Source organism: Canis lupus, chromosome 16 (genome assembly GCF_048164855.1).
Source record: "Canis lupus baileyi chromosome 16, mCanLup2.hap1, whole genome shotgun sequence".
NCBI classification, from domain to species: Eukaryota; Metazoa; Chordata; class Mammalia; order Carnivora; family Canidae; genus Canis; species Canis lupus.
The window spans coordinates 47,050,155-47,065,992 of record NC_132853.1 but is presented as its reverse complement, the minus strand read 5'-3'; the positions used below and the strand labels follow the sequence as shown (position 1 = coordinate 47,065,992).

At 51.3% G+C, this 15,838-nt stretch overlaps 1 protein-coding gene across 1 annotated transcript in view; it reads right to left on the bottom strand.

Annotated features, from left to right (window-relative positions):
• Window positions 1-15,838, bottom strand: part of CACNG5 (calcium voltage-gated channel auxiliary subunit gamma 5) — a 39,651-nt gene that overhangs the window by 21,796 nt on the left and 2,017 nt on the right. The gene's annotated exons all lie outside the window — the stretch shown is intronic.

The window sequence follows — 15,838 nt, the reverse complement described above, 5'->3', positions numbered from 1 at the left end:
ATTTGAACCCACAAATTTAAAGAATTCTACTCTCTACACCAACACAGAGGTGGGTTCTTGGGTAAATGTGTGGGTGTCTTGGAGCTTCTTTCCTTCCCGCCCTGCCACTAGCCATGAACCATAGGCACACCCTTCCCTCCGCACTGCCAAGTCACACCCTCACTGTGTGGCACATCAGGGTCCCCGGCAGCAAAGGGGACGCACCAGCCCACCTGCAGACGTCCTGGCCAGCCGTAACACCTGTCCCACATGAAAGGAGTCCCCCCCTTACTTGCACCCCAACAGAAATGGATTCTGATTTTGCAGGATTTGTGGAAACACAAATCCTCTTTAGAAAAGACAGGGTTGTGTATTTCCTTTTTCTTTCAGATTGCACACAAATAGAGCAGTGGTGAGGACTGCAAACCACATAATTCAGTGGCACGAAGTCTTAATTGTTGACAATTTGAAGCCCACCTGTGTGGCCACCTCCTCCCATTCACACCGCCTGCAGGGCCGGCCAAGCTATAGCATCACTGCCCCCACAGCTATGGGGTGCAATAAAAACCAGCCCGAAATGAAAAACAACTCCGTACCCCATGTCTTAATATGGTCTTAATACATGTAGACAGGAAAAATGTTCAGACTTGATCTAATTTTGGTGACACTGGCCATCTATCAGATCCAGTCTGCAAACGATTGCGGAGAGAGCTGGGTCCAGGGTTTCCTCCTGTCCTCAGCACCTTGATTTGGGGTCTGCTTGCTTCTCTCACCTGTGCATGCTCCTGCCTCCCCAATTCCTGCAGGCTGACCCGGACACTGTTCTAAGCAATTTACATGTATTAATGCATTTAATCCTTGCAACAACCCCTTGCAGTCGGCACAGTTATTAAAATAAGGATAATATTAGTAGGAACTTCTTCACAGGGTAATGAGGATTAAATGAGCTAGTTTAAGCGCATCCAGTTTAAAAGAAGAACAGCAGCCTGGTGCTTAGGAGGTGCACACAGCTAAGCTTAACCCTGGTCACCACCCCCACTTTAGAGTTGGGAGGCGGGTGGTTAAGCCATTTGCCCAAGGTCGCCCAGCCAGAAAGCGGGGGGAGCTGGGACTCGAACCTCTCTACTTGGCCTTATCTGCTATGCTGGACTGCCTCTGGCTCATCTCTCAGACGGGTTCGCGTAGAGATGCACTGGTTAGGTCTCCACAGAGTGCTTTGCTCACCACCTTGGCAACTCCCTTCCAGACAGTGGAGACACTTGACTTGTCAAGTGAAAACTTCATTCTGATTTTTCTCAACATTATCAGCTTCTTGCTGAAGATAAAAGGGCTGAAGATTTCGAGTCCCTTTGTCCCTGGTCTTTGCATCACTCAGGTGGCTGGACGAGCCAGAGATTTTCCTTATAAAAAGTAGTGATGTAAATAGTGATTACAGAGGAGGAGGAAGAGAAGAAGAAGAGTAGAAAAATGTAATAGAGTGTTTTCTGCTGGACACTTGGAGTTATTCTTGGTCACGTCCAGGCCCCCTCCATGCTTAGAGTATTTATGTTTCAAGGGAGAGATTTCTTCTGCTGCTGATTCTTCCTCCTGGGAGGAGGGAGTAAGGAGAGGTGGGAGGCAGCCTGGGGAGGAAAACCAGTCTGGTTTGGAGGAGCTGCCTGGGTAGCACTGGGGTCCCGAGGCCAGCTCGGAGCCTGGCAAAGGGCATGCCTTCCCTGGGGGGTGACAGCAGGTTGCTGTCCCCAGGAACAGCACCCACGAGCCTGGATTCCCAGTGCTCCTGAACGTTAGTGCAGAAAGGAAAGGGGGGAGGGGATGCACCAACCGTTTCAGGGTGATAGCCTGGGCAAGGACAGAGAAGCATAAATGGGGATGATGCGTTTCTCTGAGTTAGTTCTCAACGTGATGCTTCCTGTTCACCTCTCTGCCCAGATGACTTGAGATGAAGAAACGTGTAGGCCACTCTGAGTCCCTGATGGCCAGGTGGTGAGCGCAGCCCTGCCTGCACGCATCAGGAGGCCCATGGCCATGTGGGATGTGGAATGAAAATCCATTGGCTCTCTCGGTCTCAGGAGTTGGGCCAGTGGTCCCTGAGGGTCCCTAGAAGCCTGTACCCCAGCAGATGCCTCACAACCTTCAAGAGATGAAGTCAAAGTGCTTACGGAGTTTTTAAAGATTTTGATATTTCCTGACTGGATGACAAAAGTCAAGTCTGGGGGAGGGAACTCAGGGCCGACAAGAAGGGGTGGGGGTGTCTCATCTCTCATCGGGCCTGGGATGGTTGGTGACAAGGCAGGGGGGGCAAGGGCTCCAGCTCTCCATCCTTCTCAGCTAGTGACATACCTCACAGGCCCAAGAGCCATCAGGCATGGAGGAGCCCTGGGCTGGAAAAAGAAGTGCAAGGCAGGACGAGCATGAGCCTCAGTCTGACTCTGGCTGCTCAGTTCATAATGCCATTGGCCATTTGGTCAAGGCCAGCCCAGAAGCGCAGTGGGGGCCCTGGGGGCCTCAGGCAACTCACCGAGCCTGTCCGAGCTTCATCAATAATACAGGAATGATTGTTTCTTTACAGAGTAGCTGTGAGGATTCCATGGCATAAAGTAGGTCATGGGCTCTCAGCCAGTGATCCAGAAGGGAAACAAGATTGGCGACCAAGGAGGCTGATCCCAGTGGGGACAACACTCAGGGGAACAAGATAGCACTGGTAGGGTGGGAGCAATGGGTGAGGAAGCTTGTGTGCATCTCCCTTTAAAACCAGGCTTGATGAACTGTCGCCAACCGAATAAAGCAGAGACAGGAGTGGAACTCTGCAGGGCTGAGAGGCATAGAAACCTTCAGGAACTGCTTCAGAGGAAGTGCCTGCTCTCTAAGAAGTCAGGTCAGGAACTGAGATGAGATGAGATGAGATGAGATAAGATAAGAGAATGGCATCCCCAGGGCCTCTCTCAGAATCCCACGGCCAGACAGGATCGGACAGGACACAACCTCAAGCCCTTCTACCAGTCGCTCTCAATCCCTGCTGCCTGTTAGTGTCACTTGGGGAGTTGAAAAGAAATCCCATGCAGGTTGTTTCCAAGACCAATTATGCCTGACTATTTGGTTGAGTGGGGATGGGGTGAGGCATCAACTACTAAAAAAATTCCAGATGATTCCAAGGTGTGGAATGTTGAGAGCCGTGAGCCAACATGGGGACCCTCTCAAGCCTGGAGATGTACAGACCCCCATACTCATGGTTTGTATTCGGTTCAATTTGGACTAAAGCAGAGCTATCCAGCATGGAAGCCACATGTGATTCTGGAACACTTCGAAATGTGGCCAGTCCAAATGAAGACACGTGCTGTCAGCACAAAATACGCACCAGATTTCTAAGACTACAGAGAAAGATTCTAAAATACCTCATCGGTTGTTTTTAAAACATCGATTACATGCTGAAAGGGTATAGTGAGCTACATAAAATATATTAATTTTACTATATCTTTATGCTTTTTTCACGTGGGCTGTAGGAAATTTTAAACAGCATCACATGGCTTGCATTCTATTTCTGTTGGACAGAGCTGGCCTGGACAGTAGCCAATCCAAAAAAATGTGTTTTCTCTAGTTCTTCTATTTGCAATCTTGTTTCATCTGTTTTTTGATGATAATTTTCTTTAAGACTTTGCCTCACACTTCCATTTCTGTAAGATTCTTGACATGACAAAAAAAAAAAGAAGAAATGGAGGACAGACAGATCAGTGGTTGCTGGGATCAGAGACCAGGGTGAGGTGGGGAGGCCAGCGTCAACAGGAGGGACCCTGGTGGTGTGGAAATGACTGCATTCACCCAATATGCTGGTTGTGGCTGCTTTTGTGCTGTCATGCTACACATGTTACCATTGGGGGAAACCGGATAAAGGGTACATGGGATCCGTGATTTCTTGCGATTGAATGTGAATCTACAATGGATCTCAAAATAAGCAGCTCAATTAGAAAAGACAACTTCAGCTCTGAAACAGTAACACTCACACTCTACTGGTGAGCAAGTCAAGTGGGGGAAAGCCACTTGGCAACAGGGATCCATCCTAAGTAGGTTCATTACTGTTGGTCCCAAAAATTCTACTTCTGGGAATTGCAGCTTAGGAAATAGATATAAATGTAAGTGCAAAAACACACAAAGGAAAAACAAAAAAACAAAAACACACAAAGGTGTTTATTCACTGTTGTTTGTAGCAGCAAAATGCTCAGAATCACCAAAATGCCTTTCTGAGAGGGAAGGGTTACATGAACCAGGGCTTTATCCACTCAATGGACAGTTCATGTCCTCAATGACAATGTTGTCATTGAAGGAGATGCTGGTAAGACAATGTTAAATGAAAAAAAAAAAAGTGGGATAAAGAACATCAATAATTTGCTGATTTGTAAAATAAGAACAGAAAAATAGTAAGAGTGGTGTTTTGATGGGAAGTTTATGGATAAGTTTGTTTATTCTTCCTACTTTACTATTTATTTTCTTCAATTCTGTCTAATAAATACGCACCACATGTTCATTAAAGTGACATAATGATCTTTTCCCTTTTTTAAATTAGCTTTCTTCCAGAAGCTAAGCGACAATGCCAGCCTAGGTAAAAGGGTCCCCTGCTTGCTGATTGTGGTGGTGCAGCCTGGAGCCCAGGGGTATGGTTTTCAGTCCCCTTTCTTTCTTGGGGTGTATGGTACCAGAGATCTCTAAGGCCCCCATCCAGAAGTATGGAGTCAGGGAGAGGAAGGAAGACTGCCTCTTTCTACTTTTCTGAATTTCCCAATGTGCTATATAACAAGCACAGATTTTCTCCACTGGGGTTGCATGCGTGTATACATATCTATGAACTAATTTAAGTTAAAAATTAACAAAAGATGACCTATATAAAAAGAAAAAAAAAATACGTATTTTAAACCAGAGCAGCTCCACAGCAGAGAGAGGCTGACAGTGAATTCCCTCCCCTCTCCCTGGAATGGCCTTCTCTGCTTCTTCCCGGGGCATAAGCCAGCCTGCCCCAGGCTCTTGCAATGTTCTATTTTTATTTTCATTATTTAACTGTGTCCCATATACACTGCTAAGTGGAGTGTTCAGTTCCATAGCTTAATGGACAACTGACCTCAGTCTGCAATGCCCAAGTCACATGGAACTCTGCAGGCCATTAATGGGGTCCTCAGGCCCCCTCCCCTTGTCAATCTCAGTCCTTGGCTGCGAGTGTAGGAATGGAGCTGCCATGGGGAAAGGGTGGGTACAAGCAGGGAGTGAAACAGGCAGCCCACACCAGCAAGGGAGGGCTGGGGAGTCGTGCAGACCTGTGGACAGCGTCCACTTGCAGCTCATCGGGCTGGAGGCAGGGTGACTACTGACTTGCTTTCTCACCTCCACAGGCTTGTTGATGATTGGCTGCAACCAGCTCGTGGCCAGACTGGCAGGGAGCTGTCCTGGGACCCACCTCCTGGAGGAAGAAGAGGTTTTAATCCTCTACTTCATCTTCTTTCTCAGTTATTGAATTCCACACCTTCACAGTGCTCTAAATCGTGTCTGACCATCTGATCCCACAAAGGTTATCTACCCAGAGACCTGGGGTCAGTCATCAGGCAAACAGGGAGAAACACATGGCACAGAAGTGTTTGTTGATCTAGCACATTGACCTGGATTCTGGGCATTAATGATGTTTTACCAAATACTTTCATACAGGTTTGTGGCCTCCCTGGATCCTCCTATCAAGTCTAGGAAGATGGTGTTAGGGATGGCATGATTCATTCTGCAGGAAGAAAACCAAGGTTGAGAGAGGTGTCCTGCCCAGGGAGGACGTGAAGTTGCATCCTCTGGGGGTACAGTCCTCTGCCTGTGTTGTTCACCCCATACTCCACATGAAGAGGCAGGGCAGACCCCAGGACAAAACCCTGGGAGGCCACTCAGCCAGAAGTGCAATCCCCAGGACACAGGTGTCAGGGGCCCCCTGAGCTGGATCTGCCTCTCCTGGGGGTAGGAACCAGGCACAGTGGGCCATTTCGGCCTCCCTCCTCTGGCTGGCTTCACTCACCTCCACAGCCTCTCCTGCTCAGTGCAGCAACTCCCGGCCCCTCACATGATGAGTGTTTCTCATCTTCCCACAACAACACATTCATCAGGAGGGAGACAGTCCGATCCAGAGGGAAGGGGAGGGAGTGGAAGAAATCAATAGTGCAGAATGATGTCTCTATATTGTGCCTCCCATGCTTTATTTCCCTCCACAGAAGCAGGAAGGAAAACAAATGTTGGCTGTGGTTTTGATATGAATTGATCTTGAAGCTGAGTGAACCCAGTGGTGCTCCCTTAATGGCCAGCCATCGCCTGCTGGCACTTGGGTTGACAACGAGTTCTCAGTCAATGCTCAAGGGCCACCTAGTTATCTGATTTGGATGTCCTGGCTCCTCTCTCCTCGCAGTGCTGGGGAACTGTCAGCAGGGTCTGAACATAGGTCACCAGCTGGGTGGGGTGGTAAGGGAAAAGGTTAGAGGGAAGCAGGGCCTCTGCTGTAGCCCCACACCCATCTCTCTTGCAGAGAAAAAAAAACGCTACCTGCTTGGGCTCATCATATACCTTCAAAGCTAAGCTGAAATCCAACTGGTGCAAATAGCATTATCAGCCAGCAACACTTTAGTCTGAATTTGTAGAGCCTTGTTCTTAATGAAGGCAGTCACAGCACCCATTTCAGGGACATAGTGAGGAGTGCATGAAGTGACTCAGGGCCCAGCCCACACCTGGCATTGTCATCAGCCAAGCTCTGGCCGTGAGCCTCCAGCCTCCCAACTTGTGTGGCATACTGTGTGCTCTCATCTGGACATTTTGGTTAACCTCTTAGGCCCTCCATCTTCCCACCTAGGAACTTGAGATAATACTCCCTTGTATAAGTGCTAAGAGGATGAAATACAGTAGGGTATGTGGGGCTTGGCATAGCTCCTGGCACTCAGTGGCTGCTCCCCGCTTCCAAGCTTCTGGAAGTCTCCTGTGGTTGTAGGATGAAGGAAAGGCATGGCAGGGGGCTCCCTGGAATTCTAGAGCAATGTCCCACAGTAGGTTTCAGAGAGGGGTAGCCAAGGCTACAGAGGGCTGAGTAGGGGGTCCCCTTGGGGCCCTTTCTGCTGTGTCCTCAGAGTGGCAATCAATGCCCCCAGAGCAAAAGAAGCATGAGAGGTAGTAGGACCTACCCACTACAAGTTCATACCTGGGGCTGTAGCCCAAGAAGTTACAAAAGTCAGGTGTCTTTCAAATTTGCTCTGGGTTCAAATCCCTGCTGAATCACGTAGCAGCTCTGTGACCTTGGGCAGGGGCAGGTGGCCTCACCTCTCTGTACCTCTGCTTCTGCATCTATATAAGCAGGATAAAAACAGAACCCCCTTCATGGAGCTGTGTGAGGATGGAGTAACATGTGGGTACTCACCCAGCATTGTGCCCAGCATGCAGGAGCCCCTCCATTTGGGTTTGCCTGGATTATAATTATGTGGTGGCTCTACCGACACACACCATTACCGTGGCTAGGGTTGGGCACAAGTACTCCCAGGGCAGACTTGTGCATCCAAAAGTGGGTAGGGATTCCTGCTACAAATGCTCTCTCTAGATTGTTGAAGTCCAAAAGGGCACTGGCCACTCCACCCATCACTTGTAGACCTGATGAGGGCTTTCCTTGGAACGAGGGTCTCAGATCTTGACCTGGGGCTGGGGCAGCGAGCGGGCCTGGAAGGAGAGGGAGCGCCACGTGCAGGACTGGGTGCCAGGATCGCTTCTGTTGGGCCCCAGGTCAGCAGTATCTTAGGTCAGGCAAAGCAGTTGACCGAGGCAAGGAGGGAAAGCAGGGCAGAAGCTAGTGTTTGTGGATTCCCACCTTGGCCAGGCAGCCTTCCAGCTGGTTCTCTACACAACAATCTCACTCAGTCGTCATGATGACTCTGTGAGTGCCATGTGGACGTTCCCCACTCATGTGGAAACTGAGGCTCAGAGAGCACATGTCACTGGCCTGAGGGCACGCACACTGAGGGGCAGGAGGTGGCTCTGGCTTTTGAGACCGCAAAGCCCCAGTGGCTCTGCAGTAACAAATGGGAGTCGCATCCAGGAGGGTCAGGCCATGGGGTCCAGGTTATCAGGGTTAAGATCTAGGGGAAAGGTCAAGATTTCCATTACAGGGCAGTAGCAAGGCCAGAGGTGGTCTCACCATAGAGCTGGAGTTGAAGGTAGGTGGGAGAATGATTGGGCTACCCTGATGCAGAAGGTTTAAAAAAAAAAGGCATTTTCTCTGCACAGAGCGAACCCTGTCTACCTTCTCCAGGCGACAGCATCCCCTCCAGGAAACAGGGGGGCCCTCCTGACCATAGCACTCATGTCTCACCCCCTGAGCTCCATCAAAGAGGTGCCTCGTGCCCTGGAAGGATGGAGTTGGCCTTGGTGCGACGCATCTGCCAGCCCCAGAGCACCTGGCAGGCACGCTCCTTCTGAGGAGCAAGGAGAGACTGAGAGACCAAGGTATCTTGGGTCTTTGGGATGAAGAGGTGCAAGGCAAGGTCACCCGCCAGGGAACAGCCACCTATTTTGAGACCAAGTGCGATTTACGCAAGAAGTCGCCTGCCTCCTAAGGCGATGGCTGGGGGTGGGTGGTGTCTGAATGTATTATATCCCATGGGGGAAGGCACTGCTTCCTGGCATGCCAAGGCTTCCTGCTCATGGCTGCCAGGAGGATGCTCCCAGCACCAGCCTCAGTGGGACCTTTATTCAGAGGGCAAGCTGTGCCAGGCAGGGGAATGCCAGGTGCAGAGTCAGGAGCCAGGAACACAGCGAAATTCCTATGAACCTTAAGCCTGTGACCCTGGGCTCTATGAGCACTGGAAGAGAAGAGGTTGACAGTCAAGAGTGCAGAGCACCTGAGCTCCAGCTCTAGCTCTGCCGGCAAAGAGCTGTGCGGCCATGGACAACTTACTTAACTGTTCTGAGCTCCCATGTGCTCCTAAAATATGGGTAACCATTTCTCAGGGAAGTGAGGATGTGAGGGGACTGGAACTCTAATATGTTTGCTACTAAAAACATAAAATGGTGAGCGGCACCTCAGTGCTTCAGTCAGTTAAGCATCTGACTCTTGATTTTGGCTGAGGTCATGATCTCAGGGTCATGAGATCAAGCCTTGCGTTGGGCTCTGCACAGGGCATGGAGTCTGCTTAAGAATCTCTCCCTCTCCCTGTCTCTCAAAAAAGAAAGAAACATAAAATGGTGCAGTCACACGGAAAACAGCTTGGTGGTGCCTCAAAAAGTGGAACCTAGAATTACCATATGACCCAGCAACTGCACTCCCAGGGATGTCCGTAAAAGAGTTGAAAACAGGTGTTCAAGCAAATATTTGTATGTGAATATTCAGAGCAGCATTATTCATAATAGCCAAAGGGGAGACCTAGCACAAATGCCCATCAACGAATGAATGGATGCACAAAATGTAGTATATCCACACAACGGAATATTATTCAATCATAAAAAGAAATGAAGCATCGATCCAGGATGGATGAACCTGGGAAGCATAATACTAAGTGAAAGAAGCCAGATACAGAAGGCCACATGGTGTATGATCCCATTTATATGAAATGTCCAAAATAGGTAAATGTATAGGGATAGAAAGCAGATTAGTGGTTGCCAGGGACTTGGCGGAGGCAGGAACTGGGAGTGACTGCTTAGTGGGTGGGTTTCCCTTGGGGGTGATGAAAATGTTCTGGAATTAGAAGGTGGTGATGGTTGCACAAAGCTTGAATCCACTAAGTGCCACTGAATGGTATACTTTAAGATGGGCTAAAACGGTAGATTCTATGTTATGTGTATTTTACCACAATCAGACCCCCTAAAGATTGAATCTATTTATATGAAAGAACACGATTCACCACGATTTAAGGAGTGCATACTGCAAGGTGCACATACAAGCGATTGTTTTTTTTTTTTGCGGGGGGGGCTGCCGAGTAGATGAGAGCAGGAACATGGAGCTGCAGAAGGTGACTGCTCAGGACACTCCAGCCTCCCTCCTAGTTTCCCTCCCGTGTCTGGGAACTCGGTTTCAGTCTGCCACACCTTTCATATACCACATGGTCCTGCACCTGAGAGGCAGGTGGGACATGGGTTTTTTTTTTTTTTTTTTTTAAGATTATTTGAGAAAGAGGGAGAGAGACAGTGCGCACACAAGCAGAGGGCTGGGAGGGGGCCGGAGGAGAGGGAGAAGCAGACTCCCCGCTGAGCAGGAAGCCTGATGCAGGACTCGATCCCAGGGCTCCGGGATTATGACCTGAGCCAAAGACTGATGCCCAACCAAGCCACCTGACATGTTTTTAAGGTCTTGTCACTGTACATTGAGGACCAAATGCTCCACTGTCTCCAGGAACAGCCAGCGACCTCATGACCTGGACCCCAGGGACAGAAGTCCTGAACTTGCCCTCAATGCCTGGTAACTGACCTCCGGGGGAGGGGTGTCACGATTACTACTGGTGAACACAAGCTTCATGGGTGAAAGCAGATCTACAAAGGGCAAAGGGAACACTGGGGACTGATTTCTGTAACCAGTGAGAGCGAATGTCATTAAACAAGCAGGTAGCAGGCACCCCTCGGTGAGCCCCTGGCCTGGCGGGGAGGGGGAGAGAGGAACAGATGCTAGCAGTGCGCGGGGGTGGGGGGGCAAGCCGGCTTATGGAGGTGTGGGGGGCGGGGATGCCACAGAAGCATAAACAAGGGCCCTATGGGACATCTGGGAAGGCTTCCTGGAAGAGGTGACACCTGAGCTGAGTCTGTTACATTGCCTTGGTTCCTGTCTGCTGAGGAGTTTTTGCTTTAAATGAAGGAAGGAAAAGAGAATTTTGGAAGAGTCAGACTCTGTGCCCGGAAACTTGGTTATATTTTCCTTTTTACAAATTCTAAGGGTTTCAGAAAGGCCACTGGGCTCCTTGGATTTAAATTCTGGCTCTACAGGGGTGCCTGGGTGGTTTAGTCAGTTAAGTGTTTGCCTTCGGCTCAGGACATGATCTCGGGGTCTTGGGATGGAGCCCCACATTGGGCTCCCTGCTTCTCTCTCCTCATCCCCCGTTCATGCTCTTTCTCTCTCTCTCTCTCTCTCTCAAATAAATAAAATCTTTAAAAAAATAAATTCTAGGTCTACCACTTATGAGCCGGCTGACTTTGGGCAAGTTAACTGACCTCTCTGTGCCTTAGTTTCTTTATCTATAGAATATGGTTAATGATCATGACCTCACAGAGTCACCTGACAGGTAAGGTCAGCAGAGCACTCAGCATGGGAGACCCAGACTAGGCGACATGTATGGGAGCAACTGTCCTTATATCCACTGCCTTTGCACTCGGCCATGGCTTTGGGGCCAGGGTCACTGACGAGGTGTCTATAAGCATCGGCTGGCCTCAGCATTCAATAGAACCTCTTCTGGACACCGTGGAGAGGGGGTGACAGGCTCCATGTCCACAGAGCCATGAAGACAAAGGGAGCGGCCCCCACATATCAAACATAGTTTGTTGTTTGATGTATGATGTCTGTTGTCTCCCTTTTCATTTAATCATCGCACCAATCCTGCGTGGTAACTCCACTCTCTCTCACTTCACAACTCAGAAACTGAGGCTCAAAGAGGCAAAATAACTTGCGCAAGGTCGCACGGAGCGGTGGAGCTCCATGCATCCACTGCCCAGTACGGGGCCCGGGGGACTCCTGATTGGGAGGCTCGCTTTCCGTCCCCATGCCCGTGCTTACCAGCCAAGCCTGACCCCCAGTCTGCAAAATGGACGTGATAGTAAGGTGCATCCCATAAGGATTGGACAGCAGGAAGCTTACACAAGACTTTGCACATGATAAGCACCCAGTAGAAGCTTCTACAACTCTCTCATCCCTGCTGTCTCCTTATAACGGGAGAACCACCCAGGGACTCATGCTCCCAAGGGACTCTCTCCCTGGGACGGACAGCACAGATCTGCTGTGGCTCATCATCTCAGGTCCCCAGAGCGTGTGGATGTCCCCCTCCCCGACCCAGGCTCTCCCATGTGAGCCAGAATCTTCCTTCCTGCCCAGCCAAAGCCCCCATGCCAAGCTGTGGTGCAGCTGTGCCATTTTGCTCAAGAATCCCCACTGTGAAGGCGACTGAAATACTGGCTTATTCCAGGGGTTCATGCCTCCCTCACGGAGGGCCAGCAGGCAGCTGGCTCCTTTCTGGGTGAGAGCAGCACCCTCTACCCAAGCCACCCCTCCACCCCGGGCAGGTGTCTGAGTCGATGGCATGCTGTCCCCTTGCGCGAGGGGCAAACGCAGGTCCAGGCTCCCAGAGCAGGAACGCTTCCTGCAGCGTCCTTGCTCGGCGGTGACCCAGGCAGCCTGGCCTCGATCTGCGGGGAGGCGGGAGCCCCACCCTGGGCAGCAATCGGGGAGCAGGAGTTTGCCTGAGGCTCCACCGGGGCTACTCCTGGTGGCTTCTCTGTCTTGCCAATTCAGACTCCAGTTTCTGGAATCACACACAATGGAGTCTCGTTTCCCAGCTCTTTGGCCGTAACAGGGACCGCTTCAATCACAAGAAAATAAAAACAGGAAACAAGGAGGGCCGTCAAAACCTCATGACCTCCTTCCAAAATGTAGCTCTGGAAATGTCCTGACCCCCGGTCCCCTCCAAGACCTCTCTCTCTCTCTCTCTCTCTCTCTCTCTCTCTCCTGGTTTCACACCTACACTGCCTTGGCTGCTGGCTCAGGGCCACATGGTGAAAGCTTGCCCCCGGGCTCCTGAGACCTAGGGATCCCTGCTTTGCCACTTATCAGTCCTGTGATTTTAGGCAAGTGACTTTATGCGTCTGGTTCCCCCTCTTCAGCCCTGGAGAGGGAGAGGGAGAGGGAGAGGGGGAGGGAGGGTTTGACTTCCCTGACCTCCTGAGATACTGGCCTTGCCCTCACCAGATGGCCCTGCTGCAGCTCAGTGAGTAGATGCACTTGTCCGGAACAAGAGCCCGGAGCTGGGAGAGAGGGGAGGGTGTTGCCCGGCCTCCGGCTGCCCCCTGGCTGCCCCCTCGCGCGGGCACAGACAGCGAGGGAGCACCGGAGCTGGCGCACGAGCGCCTGCAGAAGCCGAGGCTCAGAGAGACTCTGACTCAGCCAAGGCCACACGCGGCTACTAAGACACTGAGCTGGGATCCGAACTCACCTCTGCGGGCCCCAAAGCCGGAGTTTCAGTGTGACATAGTGGAGCACGGACAGCTCAAGTTCACGTCCCAACTGTACCACCCACATGGCTTGGCCCTTCTGGGCCCTGGAACATGAGGCAAGGAAATAATATGTACTCCTGGGACCAGTGTGAGTAGGTGTAGAAGAACACTTGGGATGGTGTTTGCACCTAGCAGGTGGTGAGCGCTCAGCTCTCCTTTACCCTGCAGAGGAAGCAGAAGTCCCTACACCCCCCTCATGACCCAAACAGGATCAGGGCCCATGGGGCGCTGACAGCTCCCCCAGCTGCCTACATCCTCCTTGCTCCCTGACTTTCTCTTCCTGTTGTCTGGAGGGCTCTCTCCCCAGATCTCTGCTTCACCTGCTCCCTCCCTGCCTTCTGGGCCCAGGTCACATGGTGGGTGCCCCCTTTGATAAGGGCACCCCCCAACCCTCCAGCCCTGCCTTGTCATTCTCTCGAGCATTTTCAGCGACAGCCTACGATATATTGTCCCTCTTCAGAATGCTTGCTCCTAAGGGAATGCAATTGAATTTTGTCTGTCATAGCTATGACCCCAATGGTTCCCTCTAGGGGACATTTGGCAACGTTTGGAGACGTTTGTGGTTGTCACGGTGGGAGGAAGGGTGCTAGTGGCATTTCATGGGTAGAGGCCAGGGGTGCTGCTACACATCGTACAACACACAGGACGGCCCCTCCCCCCAGAAGAATAATCTGGCCCCAAATGCCAATAGCACCATAGCTGTATCACAGAACGGTCGTTGGCATGCACACAGTAGGTGCTCAATAAATGATTGTGTAGGATGAAGAGCTGCTGTCATCATCATCATTATTTAAGAACAGACATCATTGCAGATAATCTTCAAGAATACTTGTCGAACTAATATCATGGTAAATGTCAATTACATCTCAATTTTTAAGAAATGGTTGTCATTTGGGGGTTCGTGGCCAAAAGGTCACACTGGTGACCTCTAACTTCTCTCTAGTCTGAGCTCTGCTCTCAGCAGTGCCCAGGTGGACTGCAACCAGCTTGCTGCCACAGTCATGAGCCAAGACCAGGACGGGTTTCAGAAGGTTCTCTGAGGGCCTCAGTGATGCTGGCCTGCCTTTCCCCGAATCCAGCCTGCCTGTGGGCCGCCCCCAGCAGGAACACTCAGTTCTCAGCCCTGCATCCCCCGAAACTTGCCCCCACACTCAGGACCATGCGTCCATCTGGGCAAGGAACCACCTCCGCAAGCCTTTTAGGGTGATCCCAGACGAGCCCTGTGCCCCCAGGCCTCTTGCAGCCCAGAAGACTGGCGGGTCTGAGTGAATTATGTGGGTCTGGCTCTTTCTGAGGAAGGACGTGGGCTGTCCAGGGAATCACAGGAGTTGAAAGCTCCCCTGGCCCGGCTCAGCCCAGGCCTTTCGCTGACCTAACAAATTACCACTGACAGCTTTAACCAGCCAGCGTGATGAGCCCAGGCTCTCCAAATGCAGAGAACACCACCCCAGAACACATTAAATGCCACGTGGCCATGTGCTGGGGGGAAGGGGGAGCGGCAGAAAGGGAAGGATGCTTTTGCCTTGGGCCTAGTTCACCCCTGGAACAGGCTGCCAAGACCCCGGCCCCAGCCCACAGGACTGGAAACCTCTACAAAACACCTGCTCCATCAGTGGGCCACCCACCCCACATTCCCACAGAGAATTCCCACTTGAGGTCCACAACTTCCCCTGCCTGCTCTGCCTCGTCTCCTCTGTTTTTTTTTTTTTTTTTTTTTTCCTTTCTCTGGGACCTCCCTGGGCTCACAACTGGGCCTTTCTCTCCAGACTTTGGGGCTAGTAAGGTATCTTTTGCCCCCCTTTGCTCTCCCCATCTTCTCTTTTCTCCTCTCTTCCTTTCCCGCTGCACACTGGTCCTGAAAGCTTTAAAATGAAGCATAGGGTTTCATAGCTGACAAATGGGTAAAAGGCACAAGCCAAAGGAACTAGTCTCTAATGGTGGAATATTGGACAGCAGGTAGCTAGGTCTGGGGAAACAGGATATTTGGCAGGCAAGGGTTTTCCTGGTGCCCCTGAAGTCACATGTAGCTGGCCCCAATTCTGCCCAGGGAGGAAGGCTGACCCCAATCCAGAATGGAATGAAAGAGCAGGCACGTGCCCAGTGACCACCTGGGAATGAGCCAGCAGGCTGTGTGGGGCAGGCCCAGGACACCGAGGGCTAGAAGCCTGAGTCAAAAGCATCAGCTCGGGCAGCCCGAGTGGCTCAGCAGTTTAGTGCCCCGGGTGTGATCCTGGAGACCCAGGATCAAGTCCCACAACAGGCTCCCTGCATGGAGCCTGCTTCTCCCTCTGCCTGTGTCTCTGCCTCTCTCTCTCTGTCTCTGTCTCTCGTGGATAAATAAATAAAATCTTAAAAAAAAAAAAACAAACAAAAGCATCAGCTCCCCAGAGGCAGGGCTTGGTGGAGACTGGGTTGCAACCCTTGCACCCTCACTTCTTGGGACTGACTCCGAGTTCAATCTGTGAGCTACCCTGATACAAAAACTCACACCACTTGCCCCAGCGCTGAGGATGGCACAAGGGATCCTAGGTGCACCCACTGTCTCGGCAGAGAGGCAGGTGAGGGCTGGAGGAAGCAGAGACAAGCGGCCCGGAACACCTCCGATGAGTCCGACAGTGACATTTGT